Source organism: Pituophis catenifer, unplaced genomic scaffold (assembly GCF_029215685.1).
Source record: "Pituophis catenifer annectens isolate HBS135680 unplaced genomic scaffold, rPitCat1.0.hap2 SCAF_9, whole genome shotgun sequence".
NCBI lineage: Eukaryota > Metazoa > Chordata > Lepidosauria > Squamata > Colubridae > Pituophis > Pituophis catenifer.
In genome coordinates, this window is record NW_027256889.1 from 8,830,671 (window position 1) to 8,836,702 (window position 6,032).

Here is a 6,032-nt window from a genome sequence, read left to right on the forward strand (position 1 = left end):
TATCGCATCAGGAGTAACTAGGAAATCCTGGAAGGTGCCTTGTTTATGGAGTTCTGGCTTTCTGGTTAACAACATGTACAAGGAAACAAACTTAGGTTGCAGGAACTGGGTATGTCTGGTTTAATGAAAAGAAGGACTAGGGGAGACAGGATAGCAGTCTTCCAATATCTCAGGGGCTGCCACAAAGAAGAGGGAGTCAAGCTATTCTCCAAAGCACCTGAGGGCAGGACAAGAAGCAACGGGTGGAAACTAATCAAGGAGAGAAGCAACTTAGAACTAAGGAGAAATTTCCTGACAGTTAGAACAATTCATCAGTGGAACAACTTGCCTCCAGAAGTTGTGAATGCTCCAACACTGGAAGTTTTTAAGAAGAGGTTGGATAACCATTTGTCTGAAGTGGTGTAGGGTTTCCTGCCTAAGCAGGGAGTTGGACTAGAAGACCTCCAAGGTCCCTTCCAACTCTGTCTATTCTATTCTATTCTATTCTATTCTATTCTATTCTATTCTATTCTATTCTATTCTATTCTATTTTTTTTAGTTCTGGATGAGTAGCAATTGCACACAAATCACACAAACACAGAGTTGGTTCTCTGTTTGAGGACATCCTCAACCAAAACAATTTCCTACTTCTATATAGTTACAGATGTTTACCTGGAGGGAACAGGCAAACAAGCTGTTCTCCCCAACTGTGAGCCTGCAACATATTTACCCACAGTTTTTAACCACTGTTTTATGGCATTCACCCCATTTTCTGGATTTGGGCGTTCTTTGAACTGTAAGCAAATCACAGGGGTGAGATCTGCACACACGCGCACACACACACACACACACACACACACACACACACACACACCGGTGAGGGATGAAGCATGCTATGCTGCTGTGGGACACCTTGTTGGAGGTGAACAAAATATTCCGTTGCTGGAATTGCCTGAAATGATACCATTGTCAGAACTTAAAGTGGCAACTCTCAAATCCAGCTCCAGGATTCTTCCAAAGGGGAGTAAGAAAGCATCATGAGAGAGAGAGAGAGAGAGAGAGAGAGAGAGAGAGAGAGAGAGAGAGGATGAAAAAGTCAAGATGGCAGCCATAATAATACAACCCAAGTCCCAACCCTTTTTTTATTTGCGTCCACATAATACATGTAAAAAAGGGCCATAGCTTCAGGAGTGAAATCCAGCAGGTTCTGACAGGTTCTGGAGAACCAGCAGCGGAAATTTTGAGTAATTTGGAGAATTGGCAAATACCATCTCTGGCTGGCCCCAGAATGGGGTGGGAATGGAGATTTTGCAATATCCTTCCCCCAGGAGGAGGGTCAAAATGGAGAGTTTGCAGTATCCTTCCCCTGCCATGCCCACCAAGACACACCACGCCCACCAAGCCATGCCCACAGAACCGGTAGTAAAAAAATTGGATTTCACCACTGCATAGTTTCATTCGCTTCTTCTTTTTTTTTTTTTTTTGCTTTAATTTATATGCCGCCCTTCTCCGGAGACTCAGGGTGGCTTACAATGCGTTAAGCAATAGCCTTCATACTTTTGTATATTTATACAAAGTCAGCTTATTGCCCCCACAAACTGGGTCCTCATTTTACCTACCTTTGAAAGGATGGAACCTTGAGCCTGGTGAGATTTGAACTTGCAGTAATTGCAAGCAGCAGATGTTAATAACAGTGCTTTAGTCCACTGTATTACAGGCTCTGTCTTGCAGCTGCCATCTTGGCTTTTTATGCCCAAGGATGCCTCAGACTTCAGAGGTGGCTCTTTTCAACGGAGTTGGAAGAGACCTTGGTGGTCTTCTAGTCCAACTCCCTACCCAGGCAGGAAACCCTACACCACTTCAGACAAATGGTTGTCCAATATTTTAAAAACTTCCAGAGTTGGAGCATTCACAACTTCTGGAGGCAAGTTGTTCCACTGATTAATTGTTCTCACTGTCAGGAAATTTCTCCTTAATTCTAAGTTGCTTCTCTCCTTGATTAGTTTCCACCCATTGCTTCATGTGCTGCCTTCAGGTGCTCTGGAGAATAGTTTGACTCCCTTTTCTTTGTGGCAGCCCCTGAGATATTGGAACACTGCTATCATGTCTCCCCTAGTCCTTCTTTTCATTAAACTAGACCTACCCAGTTCCTGCAACCGTCCTTCATATGTTTTAGCCTCCAGTCCCCTAATCATCTTTGTTGCTCTTCTCTGCACTCTTTCTAGAGTCTCCACATCTTTTTTACATCATGGCGACCAAAACTGAATGCAGTATTCCAAGTGTGGCCTTACCAAGGCATTATAAAGTGGTATTAACACTTCACGTGATCTTGATTCTATCCCTCTGTTTATGCAGCCTAGAACTGCGTTGGCTTTTTTGGCAGCTGCAGCACACGGTTGGCTCATATTTAAATGGTTGTCCACTAGGACTCCAAGATCCCTCTCACAGTTACTACTATTGAGCGAGGAACCACCTATACTGTACCTGTGCATTTTGTTTTTCTTGCCTAAATGTAGAACCTTACTTTTTCCACCTAGTTAGTTTATTTTATTGATTAGTAGCCCATGGGCCATATCAAAGTGCAGAGTTCCAAGCACTCTTCTCTGCACTCTTTCTAGAGTCTCAACGTCATTTTTTTTACATTGTGGCAACCAAAGCTGGATGCAATATTCCAAGTCTGGTCTTATCAAAGCATTATAAAGTTGAATTAACTTATTAGATCCCCGGTGCGAAGAGCTAGCTCATGAGTGATCATTAGCCCTTCACTCCCCCTGGATTATGTGTTACAGCAGTCTCAGTGTCTCTTATTAAGTGTCACCGCACCGGAGCTGCTGGGACAGACGAGGGAGGCTCAACAAAAGGTAAGCTACCAAGAGTTTTGTCTTGGAGGAAGGAGACTGGTCAGGAACTCTTCTGAAATTGCGGGTTTCTACCCCAGGCTGTGCATTCTTGGAAAGCGGTGGCCCCTTGATTCTGAAGCTGAGTGGAGGTGAAATCAAGTGGATTTTGCAGAGATGGGAGCAGCTGGCAGGGAGAAACGGAAGAGGCCTGGGACAAGAGGGGCATTGAGAGACCCACACAGGTTGCCTTTTGTTAAGGGCCCCACCCCACCAGGATCAAAGCACCCCTTGTGCCCGAGGCTGTGAAAGACGCTGGCAAGTGGGTGTCACTGGCAGGCAAACTATAATATGTGCCTGTCTCCTCTTCCCCGAGCAGCTCTTCCTTTTGCTGCTGGCCCCCTTTGGGGATATGTTCCCTCCCTGGGGCTGAAGATCACATGGGACTTGCAGGTTATCAAGGGAGGGAGGCACAGGGGTAGGTTTAGGGGTAAACAGCCAGAATCCGGGAGGGCAGAGTAGTGGGAAAATGGGGGGGGGACAGGAGACCAAAATGCAGCCAGAACAGTCTGCCCCAGTTTTGAACGAAAGGTCTACTCATCAGGATATGAAAGCCTTAAGCTAGAGTTGAAAGTAACCCATCTGTATCCTGGTAGATGCATCAAAAATGTTCTTGTGTCAGGAGCCATGGTTGCACAGTGGTTAGAAGGCTGCTCAGTGATGGGATCCTGCTGGTTTAACAACCGGTTCGGTGATCGCACGCTTTGCGATGCACGTACGTACGCACGTGCACAGTTTTATGAAAACTTACCTTCCGCGTCACTGCTGGGTAGTAACACAGCAGAGGTGCAGCAATCTGCTCGGCTGCGCGAATCAGCTGAGAAAATATAAGTCAGTAAAGTGCAGGGGCAGGCGGGCCCAGCTGATCGTCGGAGCGAACCAGTTCGTTCCCAGCTGATCTTCGGAGCGAACCAGTTCATTCCCAGCTGATTATCGGAGCGAACCAGTTCACTCCCAGCTGATTATCGGAGCTACCGGTTCACTCCCAGCTGATCATCGGAGCGAACCAGTTGATTCCCAGCTGATCATCGGAGCGAACCAGTTCATTCCCAGCTGATCATCAGAGCGAACCGGTTCTTTCCCAGCTGATCGTCGGAGCTACCGGTAAAATCCCACCCCTGATGCTGCTTTATTGATGGCTAATTCAGCTCCCTGCCGGGAGTTCGATCCCCACCGCTCAAGGTTGACTCAGCCTTTCTTCATTGAGGACCCAGATTGTCGGGGGTGATATGCTGACTCCGTAAACTGCTTAGAGAGGGCTGTCAAGCCCTGTGAAGCGGTAGATAAGTCTGTTGCTATGATCAACAGCAGGCCTGGCTTTCTCAGTCCTGGCTGTGCATCACCCATCTTCCTTAAGGAGTCTAAAATCAAGGCAGGAAGAATGAAAAACACACCGATGTCAAACCTGCTCTTGAGTGCAACTGTTTCCCCCATTTGCATTCCCTTTAGCCTCGAGGCATCTCCTCCCACCCCCGCCCATCTACTTCATAAGTCTACTCATTGACAACAATGAACCTGCTTTGCAGAAGCTCCTGGAAGAGATTTTAGAGCAGAGGTCTTCAAACTTGACAGCTTTAAGACTTGTGGACTTCAACTCCCAGAATTCTCCAGCCAGCATAGCTGGCTGGAGAATTCTGGGAATTGAAGTCCACAAGTCTTAAAGCTGTCAAGTTTGAAGACCTCCGTTTTAGAGCCTCAACTGGAGGTGGAAAAAATGGAGTCCGTGTGCTTTGGAGGCAAAGAGACTGTTCTGTTCTAAACCACTGCCGTTTCTTTATTAGAGGAAGAACCAGAAGCTGTCAAATCAGCCTGCCAAATAAAATTGAACAAGTGGGACTCATAACAAAATAGTGCGGGGGTATGGTTGCCCCTGCAAGCTGTGTTTCTCCTCCGAAGACCGAATAAGCATCCCCCAGAATAGTCTAAGGAAGAGATCAAGCTTTACACTGTATTTTCATCCAAACTTTTGGACGGAAATACATACATGGCTAGAGAAAATGATAAAGCCACATATAGACCGAAAACCAGAAATATTTTTGTTAGGTATCCTGCCAGAAAAAAATACGATAAAGGGGAGGTATATTTAATGTTACATGTTTTGACAGCCGCGAGCATTGTATTTGCACAAGATTGGAAAAATGAGGAAACCCCTGCAGAGGAAAATATAATCAGAAAAATATTAAGACTGTGCAGAAATGGATAGGTTAACATTAAAGGTAAAGGACAGAGAAGATACAGAATACTTTTTAACTTGGGATTTGTTTTACCAATGATTAGATAATAAAGGTAGAAACTGGAAGAATATCATTATATATAAGTAAAGAATGTTATTGCTGTTATCACTATATATTTGTAAATTAACTCAACAATATACTGCTTATTAAGCACTTATATATGTTTTAAAAAATGTATAAATAAAAAAAATAATTAAAAAAAAGCTTTACACTGTAGACTTAAGACCTTCCAACTAAATCAAATACATATAGACCAAGTTTCGAGAGCCCCCAGTCCAACTAGAGCCTGGTTCCGATTATCGGAACTGAACTGAATTTGTTACTGAACATCCGCAGAAAAATCCATTTCTCCTTGTCATCTCTTCTTCCCCCGATGATTTTTTTTCCAGCAGGAAATTGAGTACCAGCAGTATTTATATCACGCCACGTTCCACGTTATTTTCTTTTTACAAGTCTTCGGATTGTCTTTCCCTTTTTTTTTTTTTTTCTCAGCACATCACTGAGGCTCATAAAAGAAATCTGGGGATTTCAGAGTTTACTGATTGGCTACCCTCGATAGCCTATAAATCTTTGAACTGCACAGCAAGTGATCTATTTGTGACATTCTTCTCTTGCAAAAGGTATTGGTTGACACTTCACCTTCTTGCCTTGTGCTTATTTGCTTGCAAATATATCTATTTCGCTTCCAAGTAAAAGGACATCACTAATTAATTATAATCTGAGCCCATGATTCCATTTTCTCGGCTGGGCAAAGGATCTGTGAATCATACCAAGTCAGCCATTTCATTTCCTAAGATTTAAAGAGACATCTGTGTTAAATTGTAAATCTATTTCCTCCTGGAAGCATAAGGACTAGAAACATGCTCTCTATATTTAAAAGAAAAATAAAAACATGATGCTCCCTGCAGGATGCTTAACGATA